At 41.5% G+C, this 19,940-nt stretch overlaps 2 long non-coding RNA genes and 1 pseudogene across 2 annotated transcripts in view; 2 read left to right on the forward strand and 1 right to left on the reverse strand.

Moving 5' to 3' along the window:
• Positions 1-6,990, reverse strand: part of LOC138789245 (uncharacterized) — a 30,863-nt gene extending 23,873 nt beyond the window's left edge. Inside the window, exons 1-2 of the long non-coding RNA XR_011362712.1 lie at positions 6,922-6,990; positions 2,583-2,629 (exon numbers count right to left, since the gene is read on the reverse strand). This is a non-coding gene — a long non-coding RNA (uncharacterized lncRNA). The remainder of the gene's footprint in view (positions 1-2,582; positions 2,630-6,921) is intronic.
• On the forward strand, positions 2,440-2,619 carry LOC138781788 (U2 spliceosomal RNA; annotated as a pseudogene).
• On the forward strand, positions 6,748-19,709 carry LOC138789249 (uncharacterized). The gene is made up of 3 exons (XR_011362713.1): positions 6,748-6,837; positions 10,350-10,402; positions 19,476-19,709. It is a non-coding gene; the product is annotated as an uncharacterized lncRNA (long non-coding RNA).
• Positions 19,710-19,940: the final 231 nt, after the last annotated feature.

The following is a 19,940-nucleotide window of genomic DNA, read 5'->3' on the forward strand; positions in this document are numbered from 1 at the left end:
TAGTACACAGCATGTAGTATTTATTATATGTACATTATATATAGTGCACAGCATGTAGTATTATACACATTATATATAGTACACAGCATGTAGTATTTATTATATGTACATTATATATAGCTCACAGCATGTAGTATTATATGTACATTATATAAAGCTTACAGCATGTAGTATTATAGTGCAGAGCATGTAGTATTATATATAGTAAACAGCATGTAGTATTATATGCACATTATATAGTACACAGCATGTATTATTTATCATATGCACATTATATAGTACACAGCATGTAGCATTATATTATACACATATATAGTACACAGCATGTATTATTTATTACATGCACATTATATATAGTACACAGCATGTAGTATTATATGCACATTCTATAGTTTGCGGCATGTAGTATTATACGCACATTATATAGCTTGTGACATGCTACGTAAAATCCACATTTTACAAACATGTATAATAGTATGCATAATATATACAGGTTATAGCAAGCTGTATAATAATCCACACATTACACACACCTCACAGCAAAGTTTGATAATAATTCACACTTTTAAAAAGAAAATTATTTATAGCATGTTGTAGAATGTACATGTATATAAATCCACTTATTATATACAGTTTACTGCAATGCAATTTATTACGGTTATATAGCCTACTGTTATAGCTATAGTTACGTCTTACATACAGTGCACAGAATTTATGCATACAGTTTAATAATGCATGTGATATACACATTTTGTCCCTCAATTTAGTTTACATCATGTGATGTGGTATAATATGCATAATATACAATATAATCCTGCATCTATTATGATATATAGTAATGCTTCAATTATACACATTTATATACCATGTGATAATGAATATATAGTTTTCATCGTGTAGGATATTTTTTCTATACAGTTTATGCCACTTAATATAACACACATAGGGCTTACGTATTATATACAGTCCACCGCACTCTAGATCATTTGAGAATATTGCTATATATTAATCTACCGCTGTATAATAAAACAATTATATTGCAAACTCCAACTACAAAATATAAAGATAACAGCAGGCTGCATAGTAACAATATTTTATATGTATAAACAGAGATTATAGTCATATAATTCAACTGCTGTGAGTTATAGGCAGCGGCCATTCTCAGCATGTCCCCTAATAAACTGGAACATATTACAACTGGCTGCACTGAGAAAATGCTCTAGTTTTCCATTGTGCTACCTTTGAAGCAGATGGTTATTTTAGGTGTTTTAGGTGGGTTGTCACTCCCGATCTCTGTCACCCAAAATAGTTTTTTCATATTTCCCCCCCAAAACAAATTGCATGATAAAATGCTATCGTTTCTTTGTAATATTACCTAAGTTTCATTTATGCATTTGTGGCATTTTTGGCAATTTTTCTGTTCTGTTTATCCTAAGACAAATTGTGTGATTTTACTATATATATATATATATATATATATATATATATATATATATATATATACACATACACTCTTTGTAATGTTAAAAGCCTCCCATCACCCCCCAAAAAACACATTTGTTTATTTAATCAAGAAAAAAAAGCAAAAAAATTGCCAAAAGTCTGAAAAAAACGCCACATCTACAGCTTTAATTAAAGAAATAATAACAATATGGAAAAAAAAGTGTTTCATAATTCACTATTCATATACAATAAACATCTGACCACATAAAAAATTTATTTAAAAAATGCCAAAATAAACAATGCAAAAAATAAAAAGTAAAATAAAACAAAATAAAAATGACTGCAATTTTCCAATAATTTCTATTAAATCACCCTGATTCCGACACTAATAAGGCTGTACAGATTGGATTAACACTGAATTCAGCGGGACTGACCAACAACCTTATGTATACAACTTTTTTTTTTTCAGATGGAAGAAGTTAGGGGAGAGAAGAATCTTGACGTGTCATTTGTTCTCAGGGAGAATAGTGCGGCAGCGTCTTTCTTCCCTCGGACAATATGTACGCTCAGCTGACCTGTTTACAGAGGATTGGGGCTGATCTGTTATGTGTATGGCCAGATTTGGCCTACACTTCATATTATTCTGCACTGGCTTTAAAACGTTATTCCAGTTTGAACAAATTTTGATGCATTTACTGCAAATAATTTTGAGTGTTTTTCAGTTTTCAAATCGAGCTCGGTGGTCAGTTCAGCATGATTAGTCATGTTTTTGGATGCTGGTAAGGCTGGCACATGTCTACCATCATGGTGGCACTACTCCACAGCATGTGCATAAGCTTTCTTATATTACATTAATACTCCCTGAATACTTGTTTTGTTTACAATAGCCATACACATTAGATACTTTTCTGTGTATTGTGTCCATATTGTCGACAGCCTAGGGTTGAGTTAATTCCATTCTTACATTTCTTCCTAGATGACAGAAAGCCGTAAGTGATTGCTTCTCTGCCTTTTGGCTAAGATCAAGTGAAGTATCTGTTTTTATCAGTTTAATATCTGATACGTCCCCTATATATTAAATGGATTTTTAGAACAGGGAGATGGAAAAAGAGCTTGCTCTGTCCTCTCCAGGCATTTACCTGGAATTGCAGGTCTTCCAGGTTCAGTGCACCCCCTAATGAGTTTCCTAAAAACAGAAAAAAAGAAATTAAAAAAAGAAAGCCCTAAGTGATATTTACTGTCATAAAATGGGCACTTAAAGGGGTGCTCCAGCGTGGGGGCACTTTTTTGGGGGGACCAGGGAGGAGGTGGCTGAAATAAAAGACGGCCACTTACCTCCCCGGTTCCAGCGGCGGGTCCCGCATCATGGCGCTCCGTTGCCTGGTTCCCGGCCGCTTCCGGGTGTCTGACGCCGCCCGAGACGCTATGTCTCAGGGCCGCTCAGCCACTCTGTGAAGGAGGCGGGATCTGTTTGAGGTCCGCTCAGATCCCGCCTCCTTCAATGAGTGGCTGAGCGGCCCTGAGACGTAGCGTCTCAGGCGGCGTCAGACACCCGGAAGCGTCCGGGAACCGGGCACCGGAACGACGTGATGCGGGACCCGCCGCTGGAACCGGGGAGGTAAGTGGCCGTCTTTTATTTCAGCCACCTCCTCCCCAGTCCCCCCAAAAAAGTGCCCCCCAGCTGGATAACCCCTTTAACCCCTGGACGACCCAGGACGTAGGGTTACGTCATGGAAGTCTGTCCCCAGACGACCCTGGACGTAACTGTACGTCCTGGGTGGTTCTCCCGCTATGATAGGAGGTGGGGGCCGGCTGCAGTGAGCAGCCGGGACCTCACCGGTAATGACATGCTGCAGCGATCACGCTGCCGTGTGCCATTAACCCCTTAAACGCCGCGGCGTTTAAGTAAGTGACAGGGGGAGTCCCCTGTCACTTACCGATCGTTGAAACGGACCGCCGGAGGTCTCTCACCTGCCTCCATGCGGTCCGATCGGCGATCTGCTGCACTAAGCCTGCACAGGCAGGCTCAATGAGCAGATCGCCGATAACACTGATCAATGCTATGCCTATGGCATAGCAATCATCAGTGTAGAAATCAAACTAGTGAATGTAAAAGTCCCCCAAAGGGACTTCAAATGTGTAAAAAAAAAAAAAAAAGTTCAAAACACTATTACACTACCCCAAAACCCCTCCCCCAATAAAAGTTGAAATAACCCCCCCTATCCTATTATATAAATAAAACACATAAAAATAAATAAATAGATAAACATATAATATACCGTAGCATGCGTAATTGTCCGATCTATTAAAATATAACAAGCGTCATTGTTATCGGTGAACGGCGTACACGAAAAGAGGGAAAAAAGTGCGCGGATTACCGATTTTATGTTACATTATATATTTTAAAAAATCAATAAAAAGTCATCAAAACGTCTGATCTTCACAAATATGGTATTAATAAAAACTAGAGATCATGGCGGAAAAAATGACACCCCATACAGCCCCGTAGGTGAAAAAATAAAACTGTTATAAGGGTCACAATAGGCCCATTTTATTAATATTTAATTGCCAAAAAAAAAATATATATAACATTAGAGAATCTGTGTAACCTGCATATGGTTGTGTTCGGACTGACCTATAGAATAATAATATCATGTCACTTTTACCATATAGTGCATTACGTAGACACAGGAACCCCCCAAAAGTTACCATATTGCATTCTTTTTTACGATTTCACCTATTTATATCTTCATAAATAATATATTTGGAATTCCATCATACATGTCATGGTAAAATAAATGACGCCATTACACAGTACAACTATTCCTGTAAAAAACAAGCACTTACATGGCCTGTAGATAGAAAACTGATAGTGCTAGACCTCTTAGAAGGGGAGGAGGGAAAAACGAAAACACTAAGATCAAAATTTGCGCGGTCCACTGGGTCATTTTGGGCCTGGTCCTCAAAGGGTTAAAGCGCTCATGGATTCCAATGACTTACAAACTCCTAACACAATAGACATGGATAGACCAAACCTGCAGATCATGTGTATTGTGGCCTCAAACTTTTGGGGAGAGATTTGGGCATGATAGATTTCAACTGCCTGATCTATTGTTCTCAGAGAGATATGAAGTGACTACAGGTGAGTGAATTTTGAGCATGTTTGCGTTTGTCCAAGCCCAAACTCTCTGTATTTGATAACAGGTGGCTGCAGAAGTTGGAAGCAGGCTGTCTGGAAAACATGGATATAGCCTATGGCTGTATGCATGTTTTCCGGGACTCCCTAGGGCTGCATCCAACTTCTTCAGTCATCAGTAATCAAATGCTGAGAATTTAGGTTCGGACAAACCCGAACATTCTCGAAGTCCGCCTATCTCTAATGCATGTAGAAGCTAGAATATTCTTCCTGTGTCATAATCTGCAATGGAGGCCCAGAATCGCTCTGTCCACATAATATCTTACTCTAAGATAATATGAAAAGAAATACTAAAAGGGCAGACTAGATGGATGAGGTGGTCCTTTTCTGCCAACAATTTTCCAATTCCATTTAGTGCACACACCAGGTGGGTTTCTTCAGTAGTAACGCCCCACGTGTGCAAGTGAACACCCATCCATTCCCTCATAGACAAAGTCTTTCAGGGGTATGGTAGGTTCAGCGACCAGAGACCAAATAAACACCCTGTATGGAATTTATATACCGGTGGCTGACAAAGTTGAATGCAGCACTGGGGATTCCTGGAAAACATGGATACAGCCTATGGCCATGTTCACATGGTGTAAGAGACCTGCCGTTCCGTGACCCGATTGGGTCACGGGACGGTTGGCGTCAGGAAAGATCATCCTGGCCGGATGATCTTTACTGCCACTGAATTCGGATGCAAGCGCATCCGAACCGCATTCGAACTCCCCGCTGCTCACAATTGAGCGTGCGGCAAGAGCACCATTGTGTGAACTGACAGGGTTTTCTGCAGCCGCTATTCAGTGAATAGCGGCCACAGAAAACTGATACGTCAGTTTCTCCACTAGGGATCCCAGCCGGGATTCCCTCAGCGGAAGCACTACATAAGTACCATAGCAATCACGGCCGTGATCAACAATGGCCGTGATCACTTTGGTTCTTACGTAGTGTAAACATAGCCTATGGTTGTATCCATGTTTTCCAGGGCTCCCTAGGGCTGCATCCAACTTTGTCAACCGCCGGTATTCAAATGGCAAGTGCTTGAGTCACGCCCATCGCTGGTCAAGAGCTTATATAGTCTAAATGTAACTAGAAAACCTGTTGTGAACGTAGCCTAATATGTATGGGGACAGGAAGCCATTTTGTATGTTCTCCTCTGCAATCTTTAGTCTTCCTTCATAGATAAGTGGAGCATTAGAGATTTTATATATATATATATATATATATATATATATATATATATATATATATATAATATGTCAGGTACTTTTTTTTTTACTACAAAATTCCCATCTATTGGCTTATATTTTTGCTCTGAAAAATACAACACAAAATACAGGTCAAAAATTCCAATATTTACGATTTTGCTAATGAATTATCCCATTTCCGTGAGGCAAATCCTCGTCCCGGATTCCCGAAGCCTCACTGTCGACAAAACAGTGACATCACCTATTTGAAACGCACCAAAAAAATACCCTTGTATTCGAATTATTAAAATAGGAAGCGTTTAAGACCTAATTTGTGTGAAAAAATTCTCTGTGGATTAAAAAAAAAACAAAAAAAAACTAAATCAATGGGTGTATCCCGAGATGATTTTGACATAATGAAGCGTCACATTATTTTTGGCTATCAGATTGATCTGAAATAATAGAAATCGAATTTTACATGGATTTCACGGCAGAATACGTGTCAGATTCAGCATGGGGGATGAGAAACATGGCATATATATATATATATATATATATATATATATATATATATATATATATATATATATATATATATATATATATATATATATGAGATAAATAATAAATGTGGGATAGATTGATAAATTGTGACCAAAATTCCTATTTTTCTCTTTACTCTCCATCCTCTTTAACTTCACAGAATATAAAATCACAAAATGGAGGACATCCTCATATAAAACGCTTATAAAGAAAAGCTGAGGTGTTTTCCCTTCCTCCCTCTCCTCCCAGCCGTGGGAACAGGCTCCTTTCGTCCTCAGTCACTGGGCAGGCGATGTATTTGAACTTGAACTCTGTCTTCTCCTCAGCTCCCCTCTCCCGCCATCTTTTCCCGCCCTTCCCCTCGTTCCTCCCCCTCACAGACAAGATGGCGGCGGCGGCTGCAGCGCGCTGTGCGCAGGCGTCAGTGAAACATCTCGGCTGCTGATTACGTCATTTCATGCGATAATCGCAGCGAGAAGCGTCCCGGTAATGGCGGATATTATATTTTACGGCTATGCCCGACATAGTGATGGTTCGGGAAGGTTTTGCGGTATAAGGGGAATCACATACAAGGAACGGTGTGTGATATAGTTCGGCGGGAATTATGGCGGAATATCGCAGCTGTGGTACATTTACCACACAGTGCGGCACGTATTCATGGCAGCCAATCAGTTTGCTCATTACAATCTACATCATAATGAGTGCTGTGTTCTGATTGGCTGAAGCGGACAGCCAGTTCACCTATTTCTGTGAAGCAGTTTTCTATAGCAACCAATGAGGTTACTGCTCTCATTTTTGTTAAATAATAGATGGAATGTGATTGGTTGTTGCTTCACCTTATAAGTAGCTTGGAGAAATCCCCCTTGTAATTTTCCAGTTCTGCTGTGAGTCCTTAAAGGGGTATACACACAATTTAAAGCTATCTTTATTAAAGGGATTCTATGAGGAAAAAACAATTGATTTGCTAATACATTGCTTTAGTAAGGTTTTTTTAAAAGAAAATTTTTATTTTTTATGTAGTACTTCTGACCCCCTCTACTGCTACTTTTTTTCCCCAGAACTTGCAGTATTCCTGCTCTGTTCTTGCGCAATTAGACCAATGTCCTGTTTCCCCCCTTGGGCTATGTTCACACAACGTATCTTTTCGTAAAAGTACGGCCGTTGTTGCAATCGGCAACAACGGCCGTACTTTTCACGAAAAGATACGATGCCTTATGATCTATGGGATCCCGGACGGAGCGTGTAGACATAGAGGGAGATTTATCAAACATGGTGTAAAGTAAACCTGGCCCAGTTGCCCCTAGCAACCAATCAGATTCCACCTTTTATTCCTCACAGACTTTTTTGGAAAATGAAAGGTGGAATCTGATTGGTTGCTAGAGGCAACTGAGCCAGTTTCACTTTACACCATGTTTGATAAATCTCTCCCATAGTATACGCTTCGGCCGGGATCTCTGGCGGCGCCGCAAACAACTGACGTCAGTTTTCTGAGGCCGCTATCCATTGAATAGCGGCCACAGAAACCCATGTCAGTGCACACTGTGGAGCGAGCGCCTCCGGCTGCAAGCTCCACAGTGTGCTGTGGGAAGTTCTGATGCGGGTGCACGCGGATGCACCGCGTCAGAACCCTGCGGCCGAAAAGATCATGTGTGAACATGGCCTAGTACTGTAAATATTGTACTGGGGGTGCACAGCAACCTCTGAACAGTGAACAGTGGTTGCTTTTACCTCTTCCTGTTCTAGAAGCAGAGGGGCCATTTATTAAAGCAATGTATTATAAAGGAGTACCCCTTTAACCCCCTAGGACAGAAACAATTTCAATTTTTGCGGTTTCGTTTTTTCTTCTTGTGTTTAAAAGGCCATAGAGCTTGTAATTTTTCACCTACAGACCCACACGAGTCCTTATTTTTTGCGCGACTAATCGTACTTTGCAATGACAGACTTAATTTTTCCATAAAATATGCTGCACAACTGGAGAAAACGTACATGTTATCTATGTTCCTTAAGTCGGTACAGTTACAACAATATGTAACTTGTATAACTTTTATATTATTTGATGGCTTTTAAAAAATTAAAACCTTTTAAAAAAAACTGAATGTTCCTTAAAATCGCTCTATTCCCACACGTATAACGCTTTTATTTTTTGGTCTATGGGGCTGTGTGAGGTGTCATTTTTTGCGCCATGATCTGTACTTCCTTGCTAACTTTTTGATCACTTTTTATTACAATTTTTCTGGACTTGATGCGCCCCAAAAGGCGCAATTTTGCACTTTGGATTTTTTTTGCACTTACTTAGTTTATTACCGTGCGAATTCAGGAATGTGATTATTTATTAGTTCGGGTGAATATGCACGCAGCGATAGCAAATATGTTTATTTTTTATTTATAAAATGGGAAAAGGGGGGAATTGAAACTTTTATTAGGGGAGGGGATTTTTTTATTAGACCACCAGGTGATTGCTTTGGAGGGCATTTACCCCTCTCTGAAGTCCCCTAGCAGCACCATGACGTAACTATACGTCATGGGTCATTAAGGATAATAAGGTGGTTGGTGGAATCCAACAGCTGGAACCCCTGTTGATCACCAGTATTAAGGAGAAATGTTCCCAGGGCATCCTTCGTTGTCCATAGAGCATTGCTCGGATTTTAAACTTTACCAAGTGCAGCTTCATAGACAATAAATGCCAGATACTAGAAGTGAGCGAACTTCCCAAAGATTTGGGTTTAGCCCAATCGGAACACTCAGCATTTGATTCCTGATGCCTGCAGAAGTTGGAAGCAGCCCTAGCGAGTCCTGGAAAATATGGATTACCACAGGCTGTATTCATGTTCCTGGCAGCCCTGGGGCTGCTTTCAACTTCTCAAGGCATCAGGAGTCAAATGGCATTAAGCAAGTTAGCTCAACACTATTCAGTACATTCCCACTGATCATCTTAGGCCCTATTCACACGACTAACTGCCCACAACTGTGTCCTACCATTGCCGACAGAACATAGGACCAATATATTTCATTGGCCCGTCCATGAGTGTGTACGGGGCCATGATCCACCACAAAAAAAAACACAGGTCCTATGTAGGGCACGGATTGCCATCTTCAATTTGTCAACCTTTATAATATTTCAAAATTTTTTTGTGAAAACAATAATTTCTAAATTATGTAATTTTCTGGGAAGGTAAATTTTTTTTCTTCCCTTTCAAGTGTGGTAGAAAGGACGTGCAAGCCATAGAGCTGTATAACAAAGCCCGGTGACTTCATGTAAGCGAGCACCAGTCTGCTAGACTGGCTCTCACTTACTGAGCCCATATACGCCTTGGTTCGATAATACGCCATATACGCCTTGGTTCGACTACATGAAAGCCCTGCAAATTTGAGATATATATATATATATATATATAAGTAAGCGATGTCCATACAGCCCTTGCCTAATAAATGTGAAATAATAAACTGTACCCACCTCTCCGCGCTCCCTGATGTCCTGGTAGGTTTGGCCCACCTGCAGTGTCTGAAATGGCAGGTTGCTCAGCCAATCACTGCCCCCGGTACTGTCCCAGTGACTGGTTGAGCGGCCTGTGACTTCAGACACTGCAGGGAGTGGGCCGAACCTACCAGGACTTTAGGGAGCGCGGAGAGGTATGTATAGTTTATTTATTTTTACATAGTCATTAGCCGCCGGCCACACATCATTATTACACATAGTGATGCATTGTCAGTGGCCGATGATTTTAGGTCAGGACCAGAGAAAACACGTCCAAGGATATACACTTTGTGGTTTCCACATTGCCCCATAGATGATTGCTATTACCAAATAGTAAGTTCTTACAGTACTGCCATGTGATTTCATGCCGCCGAGGGGAGGCAGTGACATTTTCAGTCTTAAACTCTGTATTTCTAATTTTTTTTTTTTTTTGCATAAAATTACCATCATTTTCTTAGTTTATGTGCAAGCTGTAAATGCAATAAGCAAACTAACCGACATAAAAAATATATATTTTTTTCAGATAGAGGAGATGCCGGTCTCTTTCAACATGAGGTGGTGGTTTATGTATAGTTGGTAAGTTTGCTAAGGAAAAGTAAGTGATATGTAGTTTTTGATATATGCCACTATGAAGTTTATTCTTATTAAAGGGATTGTTCAACCCCCATAAATTCTTTCAAATCAATTGGTGCCAGGAACTGTCAAGGGCAGTAGCGTAGAAAAGCTCTCGTGCTCTCCAGATGGAAGAGAATACAATTTCATGCAGGACATACAGCAGCTGATAAGTACTGCAATACTTGAAATTTTTTTAATAAAAGTAAATTATAGGAAGCTTGGAGAAAATGACATCCGGTGATGGTCTGAGCAGCGAGATTGGCACTACGGGGGCAGTAAGTAAACGTTCTTTATTATGTTCTTTATGTTACCCTCCCGCCTTTTTTCGTGGGACTTCCTCTTTAATATTTGGTTTGGGATACATACTGTATACTGGGATCTGAGTCATAGGGTCTGGTTTTGGGTATGGTCTTAGATTTGGGCTGAAAAGCAATGACCACTGATGTGACAATAAAGGGGTATTCCGGGCGGGAGAACTTTTTTTTACTATGGCAGGGGAGGGGGTGAATAGAAGCAATGTTGTCCACTTACTTCCTTGGTTCTAGCGCTGGGTTCCGCATTGTGCTGCTCCGGTCCCCGGGCCATTTGCGGGACTATGACACACCTTGAGACGTGATGTTTCTAGCCCATTTAGCCAACCAGGGTCGGTAGCGGGGTCCCACCTCTGCCTCTGAATGGGGGAGCAGGTTTGAAGAACCATGTCTCAAGCTGCTTCATAGAGCAGGAAGCGGCCGGGGACAGGAGCAGAACGATGCAGGACCCAGCTCTGGAATTGGGGAGGTAAATGGACGTTATTACTTTTATCCATCCCCTCCCCATCCATATTGAAAAAAGCCCTCCCACCCAGAGTACCCCTTTAAACTGTACCTCTCTATAAGGTGCCAGTATATATTTTGCATGGGCTGTATTAACCTCAGATCCACCGCAGATCCCCTGGCCTTAGTGATGGGAATATCTGCATCTGGCCTTAATTTTATTCTAAACCACTTTAAAGTGATGCTCATAAGCCAGCAATAGACAAAAATTTATAACAAAAAGAGGTGATGAAATTAGGAGAACACACGTCCCCTGGAGTAACAAACGTAAGGCAAACACTTTGTGGTTTCTACATTAACCCGTTGCAAACTGGTTTGACTCAATGGTAATTTCTTAGGCTACAGTCACACGTTCCTTTATTACCGTCTGCAATTTTTAGCCCACGATCTGCAATACCGCATCTGTAATGTGTCCGTATTTCAATCCGTAAAAAAGTACTTAAAAAAAGGAGGAATAGTTAAAATGTTGACACTAGCTAGAATTACGGATCTGTATTTTTCAGTAAAATTACCGCAAATTACGGACAATCCCATAGACTTTTATTGGTGCGTCCTTTCCGCACTAGGATGTGTCACAGCCAAATCACTGATCCATAAAAAATTATGGATGTGTGAATAGGGATAGAGTGACCTATGGGACTGTACTTTGTCCGTAAATGTAATTGTCCGTATTTCTTCATGGTGTCCATCTTCATCTAATAAATGCAGAAGCTGAAACCTGTGGTGGCAGAGTCACTGTGATGTCTGCTGCTAGGTGATGGTCCAAAAATATTTGGTTGCTGTCTAAGAAACTTATCATAATATACAAAAAAATCTGCACAGGAAGTCTGAAGCACTTCCTAATGAACAGGAAACACAATATGTGTCAGAGTTAGCAGCAGGTGCCACTTCATCTCTATTGGAATCCACTGTAAGGATATGTTCACACTGAGTAAATGTGGCGGAATTCCGCGGCGGATCTCTCGACTGCGGAATCCCGCCTGCCTCAGTGTGCCGTAGCCTGTCTATGAGAGGGCTTGCGCACCTCCACTCCAGCCGCTCTTCGCACAAAAAATTGACATGGACGTCTCCCTCAGCCAATCAGTGCGGTGCCCCGCTGAAGCCACTAATTGGTGGAGCAGGATGTCCGGGAGCCCCCAGAGGAAGCCCGAGCGTGGAGCAGGTACAGCATGCTCTAGCCAGCGGTGGGTTAAGGGGGCCGTCACATACTGTGTCAATCCCGCCGCAAGTATGTCTTCTCATTTAAACTGACCGGCAAGGGATTCGCAGCGTGAAATCCGCTGTGGATCCGGTGTGTGTGTTTGTACCCTAAGTGTAAGTCACACTAAGTGTAAGTCACGAATCCATTGAATCGGCGATTGATTCATCGCACCGCTTTCCAAGTGTTCTGATTCCCCAGAAAAGTCAAGTGTATAATACAATCCAGAGTCTCATACTAGACTAGCTACTGTTAGGGTCCTATTACACGGGCCAATGGGGCGCTTGTTTACTGGGCCTATTGTGCGGCCTGATAATTGTTTAGCAAGGGCTGCACGGACATTGTTACAGATGTCCTTGCAGCCTTTGCTTAAACAGTATACGTTACCTGTCCACGCTCCAGGGCTCACACAGACCGCTCTGAAGCTGGAGCGCACGGGACCCTGGAAGAAGCAGACCGCAGGAGGAGCCCTGGAGCGTGGATAGGTAATGTCTTCTGGTTGCAGAATCGTCAGCCGCCGGCTGCACATCACTATTGCACGTAGCGATGTGTGGTCGGCGGCCAATGATTTTAGGTTTGGGCCTAAAGCAATGGTCAGCCGATGATCGTTTCATTGTCTGATCGTTATCTCTATTACACTGAGTGACAACTTCCTGTATGATGAGGCTGCATGGACTGTTCCACACAAACTCTTCACAGGGTGAGACCAATGCGCACTAGCAGCCATTTCTCTGATTCACTGCACCCGGACCCGGAAGTGAGGACAGCGGGCGAAGATGGCGGGGACGCGGCCGGCGGGAAATTCGAACAGCGATCGCCACCGGATTGATGGTAAGTATATTTCCTGTGCGTGTCTGTGTTTTTTTTTGTGGGGGGGGGGGGGGAGCGCCGGAGTACTCCTTTACGGATCCAAAAACTAACAAAGTGGATATAGCCTTCATACACAACCCCTAGCAGAGGTCACATAACTCAGATACAGTAAATATATGAAGCAGAGCCGGGATGAAACAGATGACAATGCAGAACAAGTGATGGTTAGTATATCATTATATCTATTTGATTTGTTTTTAAGTGCTTAAATATCAAAAAACTAACAAAAAGTGGATATATCTCTCATTCAATATACACAATCCCTAGCAGAGGTCACATATCTCAGATACAGTGAATGTATGCAGCAGAGCCAGGATGAAACAGATGGCACTGCAGAACAAGTGATGTTGAGTATTATTATATCTATTTGATTTGTATTCAAGTGCTCAAAAATAAAAAAACTAACAAAGTAGATATATCTCTCATTCGATACACACAACCCCTAGCTGTCTTTTCTTATACCCGTCTACTGGACTCTAATATAGAAGTCAATGTTTTTCCCCTACGCCCCCGTTTTATATCTGTTCGATGTCACATGATTGTGGCAGACAACCATGTGAGCAATCACTACATATTATTACTTTTCACATTCTGATTAGTGAAATTGATCCTACCCCTTTTAGAAGGGTGGATTTTTTTTTTTAAGTGTCCAACCGTTTTATGTAAATTCTCAGTATAATGCATAATTTATACCACTCTGCTTATTCAGAACTTGATGGCGTCTTGTAATTGAACAATTTTATATTTAATTCAAATGCCCCGACTTGCATTTAGAGCCCGCAAAATAAGCACTTATCTGTTTTTAGAGAAAATTACAATTTTTTTTTTCTTCTTGCCAAGGCTGCATTTTTTTTTTTCGTTTTCATGTAAAAACACATCTCCTACCCAGAGCACACATGAAAATCTGTGAGGAACAAGAAATGTGCACGCCAGACGCCAAGGCTAAGTTTCATTTCTCTCTAGACAAATGAGAAGTAGCAGAAACACTGGCATGTAAACCACAAGTATATATGACTTATGGGAGGTATCAGGGGTGTGATATATCTGGATAAATATTGGAGGGGATATACTTCAAAGAGGGTTGCAGAACCTTTGTTATATTGCTTCATCCAGGGGGTTACACCAACCATATATTGATTTTTTTTCCCAGAAAAGGGGTGTTTTTGAGTTTTTATTTTTTGGGGGGGCATAAATAATAGTACTCGATTCCTTGAGCAGTCACGTGACTTTCTAGGACTATGATTTGACATACATTGGTCATGTTTAGCACTGTTTGGGTTCGTACATTCTCCAAACCCAAATGCTTTGCATTTGATTTGATGTCGCTTCAGAAGTTGGATGCCACCATAGGGCTGCCTGGAAAACATGGATACAACCTATGGACTATGACTGTATCCATGTTCTCCAGGACTTCCAACTTCTGTTGCCGAATTTGAACAGTTTGGAAGGTCCTCTCAGCACTAGTCATGCTCCCTTGCAGAGACAAGCTGCATTCACACATCAGTAAGGGTCAGTTCTATGGAATTCTATGGCGGAATTTTCTGCCATCCCGCCTGCCTCAGTGTCAAATGGCTTCTATATGGGAGGGCTCTTTCGCCTCCGCTCAAAGAATTGACATGTCAATTCTTTGAGCGGAGGCGCGAGCCGTCCCATAGAGTCTCCACTTGACACTGTGGCTCCACCGTGGAATTCCGCCGAATTTACTCAATGTGAACTAGCCCTAATTGAGGACGGACTACAGACCCATGTGAAAGCCATGCTGGACAACAACGTGGAGAGATAGAGAGGCAGATGGTTAGGGCCCAAAAGGGGCCGATTATATCAGTAATGAGTGTTCCTTGGATAATCAGTAGAGATGAGCGAACCGGGTTCGAGTCGATCCGAAACCCGAACGTTCGGCATTTGATTAGCAGTGGCTGCTGAACTTGGATAAAGCTCTAAGGTTGTCTGGAAAACATGGATATAGTCATCGGCTGTATCCATGTTTTCCACATAGCCTTAGGGCTTTATCCAACTTCAGCAGCCACCGCTAATCAAATGCCGAAAGTTCAGGTTTGGATCAGCTCGAGCATGCTCCAGGTTCGCTCATCTCTAATAATCAGCGATCGGCTGACAAATGAGCACAAGCTCGTTCGTGACCAATCTTTTGTGTGGCCATATAAAATAACGTTATCGGTTTGCACCAAAGGTGATATTACGACTCTTCGGCTTGATAACTGGCCTGTGTTAAAAGGCAATGGATACCTCTGACCTCTTATATTTGGTGGTTACCTGATGGTTTAATATTTATTTATGAGGGTGTGACCATCAATGATAAACAATGAACGTGAACTTCTTGTGTTCAGGAGTTTAGAATCTGCTATGGATGCTTTTGCTTTCACCGCATCTACAGCCTGTTTGACCTCAGGAAAACACGGAAAATGATCAGGACCCGATCAGAGAATAACAGGAGTGTGGCATTAAAGGGGTTATCCAGCGCTACAAAAACATGGCCACCTTTCCCCCTTACTTTTCTCCAGTTCAGGTGTGGTTTGCAATTAAGCTCCATTTACTTCAATGGAACTGAGTTTTAAATGGAACGCCCAGTTGTCAATTTACTCCTTTATTTCCAGGCAGAATAGCAGAGGGCAAAAGCAGAGTTTAAAAAGAACAGATGTTCCCGAGTTGTTATTTCATGGAGAATACAAGCATGTGCCATATCTGAGATAACGACCTATATAAAGGGGCCGAATAGGAGTGCAATATTCAGAGCATTTTCTTCCATCTACTTCTACGCGATCCTCGCAGACCGTGCAGTGTTCTATCCAGCAGCCACGTGAAATATGAGGGAGTGCAGGTTTGGCAGGCCTGCGGCGCTGCTGTGTCACTCTTCATAAGGCCTCTGACGGTTTAATGACTCGAGGTCTGGAAGACGGGAATGATTGAATTCTGGGTTTTCATTTTAAGGGTAACCATTCCAGCTGTTTGTAATTGAGGGGTCCATGTAAAGAGATATAATTGGGGCCCACATCATATGGATGTCTGTACGGCGCCATGTGTACGGTATTAGGACACGCAAGAGATCTTAGGGTGCAATATTTTATCTTACGCCATTTCCTTTGAAACATAAGGATTAAATTAAAAATAAATATAACCGTGACAGTACAGCCTAGGTACACCGCATATATCTTCTTGGTACTCCACAGTTGAAAAAGTTGCTAAAAAGTCAAGTTGCCTGGATTACAAAATAACACTTAGCGATCGTGTTTACTTAGTATGGAATCCTAATCCTGTTAGGTAATACCGTTCATTGAGGTTTCCTCATTTTCCATTGGATGTTGAGTGTCGAAATATTCTTGCCTAGAATCATTTATTTCCGGGAAGGATATGTGTAATATGGTACCATATGGCAGCATACAGAGTGCCTTCGGCTGCACTGTGCACAGATTGTTCTAACCAGTTTTTGTTTTTTTTTTTATTGCCAACCGGCGTGTTTTTATAGTATATTTTCAAGATCACTAAAAATTTGTCAACAGATTATATTTTTTTTAAGAAAAAAAAAAGTAGGTTGCATCAGTATTCAAGAAGTTGGACGCTGACCTAGGGAGTCCAGAAAAACATGGATACAGTCTATGGCTTATGGTTGTATCCATGTTTCCAGGAGTCCCTAGGGCTGCATCTAACTTCTTTAGCAACCAGTAATCAAATGCGGAACCATTGCACTTGAGTTGCGCACATCTCTACTCAGGATATATATAACTTCCTCAAACTAGAACCACCATTTGCTGCAATAACAGTGTGCATTCTGGTGTTGCTGCTGTATGGTTAGGGGATATGGAGGGCTGAGTAACTGTGCTTAAAGGGCCTTTTCCATGAGACAATTATCTGTCAAGAACGTTGCTAGAAACGCTCCTTCAGCCGATAATTGTCCCATGTAAAAGTGACAGCGATTAGATGAGGAGCGGCAAAATGCCAATCTTTTGGACCACTTTAAAATTTATCGCTATCGGCTTCGCATCTCCCTGTGTATACCAATAGAAAAGCAAAACTGACAGCACAAATATGAATATATCCATGCTGTCAGATTCCAGATCACACATGCAGTGTATACAACCTAGTGTGCTGCTGTGTGATCCGGCATCCTGCTCCTATCCTGCTCTCTGGCCATCAGCAGTATCTTCAGACTGCCGCTTCCCCCAGAATGTTTGACAGCTGGAGGAGGCGTGGCAGAAAGCAGGATGGGAGAGTGGGATGTTGGATCACACAGCAGCTCACTAGGTATGCATATCTGCACTTATGTAAGTAGATCAACCGGCACTCCAGTCCAATAGTAGCGCGGTGCTCGTGGCAAAGTAGTAACCAGTGGAATAATGGATCCCAGGACTAGCTATTGTGATGCTTCTTCAAAACTTTTTATTATAACATAATAACAAACGCTGCACATGTTGCGACCCTCCGGTCTTTCTCTACAGCATCTGCTGTTCATGCTGTTGAGAAAGACCGGAGGGTCGCAACGCGTGCAGCATTTGTTATTATGTTATAATAAAAAGTTTTGAAGAAGCATCACAATAGCGAGTGCCGGGATCCATTATTCCACTGCATATCTGCACTGTCAGTTTCCATGGCTGCACGAACGATACCAGGATCACTCGTGTGGCCCGGACGCTTGATTATTGTGCAGTGTAAAGGTACTGCAGGCGGCGCCCATTTCGCCAATCACGCTTGTCTGGTCCTTGCACGGTGCCATGTCAGGCCTTCTAAAAGACCGCTATTGACTGATGCAATCTACTCAACAAAGCCTCAACTAAATAACCAGTTTTGTCTTCTCTTGTATAAACATTAATGATTTTTTTGTTAATTTAGTTACACAGAACCTGGGTTTTCTACACCGATGTATGGAGAAGTTCTGTACTGTTTAAATCCTTGTCTCATTGAAGGTTCCTAGGAGATATAATTGGTATGCAATTTAAAATCTTTGACAAAGGGAGGCAAGGTGAGTATATTATAGTTGGAGGTGGTCATGCTGATAGGATATAACAGAGGTGTATACTTACCAGTTCCCAGGCCGCCTGGTGTCTACCACTCTCTGCTGCTGTCCTCTTCTACAGAACTTCTTCTGACATGCGGACAGGAAATAACAGCTCAGCATGTCACTCACTATGCTGGGGGAATCATGCACGTCAGCACCTCCAGTGGCCAGGAGGGGAATATGTCCATTGGTCATATTAGAAGAATGTGTGTATTATTTCTAAAACTTAAAGGAACGTGCCTGTCGACTGATCCCATTAAACTCTTTGTGAACTTTGTGTCTTAGTCGTTTTCAATGTTTGTAAAATGCATGATATATTACCAATAAAATTTCAAAAAAATAATAGGTGAATGTTTCTGTGTTCCTGATCTTTCTTCAGCGTACTTAGTATTTAACTTTGTACTTAGCACTAGTTTCCTTCCTTCCTAAACTCACATAGTTCGAGAACAGTGAAAGCCGAGGACAAGGTTGGTGATGCCCTTCCGTCAGCTTCCGACAAAAACAAGACAGTGTCATTGCGTTGTGTTTTCAGTACTCACACGTAACTCGCTTCCATTGGTTTGGGGAGTCATTTTTTCCATGGAGTTTACCAAAATAAGTGTCGAAATGGACTATTTCTGATTGTTACTCCAGAGGTTGATCTGAAGATTCCTTGAGGTCCATTAGAGATCAAGCTTAAAACCAAACTAGAGCCATACATGGTTTGTTCAGATAAGATTTATGGTATTTTGACAGAAAGACAACCTACCCCAGTGTCTGTCTGAACTACCTGTAGGCTCACCAGCTATATATTCCATCATTTGCCGTGTTATTATTGCACAGAGTACATATTCATGCAATAATCCCCCAAAAGTGAGCCATGTCATCATGCCAAACTTGGAGCCGATTGGGGGATCTTCTGGAAGCCAATCTATACCAAGGGAATATACGTAAGTAAAGATGTTCAGTACTTTTTGGCAGTAATTTGGTTCCATTAGGACAAGTTTTCTAACACTATCTACGATAGTAGTTTTGTTCGTAAAGAATCATCCTGTCCTGTTTCAGGTATGAAAATAAAGGAGATGTCACTCACAATGAGCTGAACATTCGTTCCCGGAGGAAAGAGGCTTTATAAGAAGTATGTTTTTGTCTTTTTTTGTGCAGACCAGGCTCTAACTTTGCCAGAGGCCTGAATACAAACTAGACTTGAGATTTTACAAAGAGAATTTAGAAGCCAGTGCAGCAACACGATCACCGAAAGACACAAGCTGTGCTGGGAAGGCGTCCAGAGCCATGAGCAAAACGAAGGAAAAAAAGCCAGCTGCAGCCAAAATATCTGATGCATCCCAGGACCTGGAGCTGCTTGGCTCTTCTACGTGAGAAGAGGAACGCATAAAAGTAACTACCTAGCTTCTGTATCAAGACTGACGTTTCATTGGTTTTGTTCTTCACTTAAAAGTAGTTGTATGATATATACAAAGTATTTTTTATATATTATAAGAGCTGCCACATCAGTTTATTCCTATGTGTGTTTTAACACGAAAATGCCTGAAAGAAATATGAAGATGGTCCAATGTCAACCTTACCAAATATTCTCAATGGTTAACTCCACCTAACCCCTAAATAGAC

The sequence above is a fragment of the Dendropsophus ebraccatus genome, chromosome 1, assembly GCF_027789765.1.
Source record: "Dendropsophus ebraccatus isolate aDenEbr1 chromosome 1, aDenEbr1.pat, whole genome shotgun sequence".
NCBI lineage: Eukaryota > Metazoa > Chordata > Amphibia > Anura > Hylidae > Dendropsophus > Dendropsophus ebraccatus.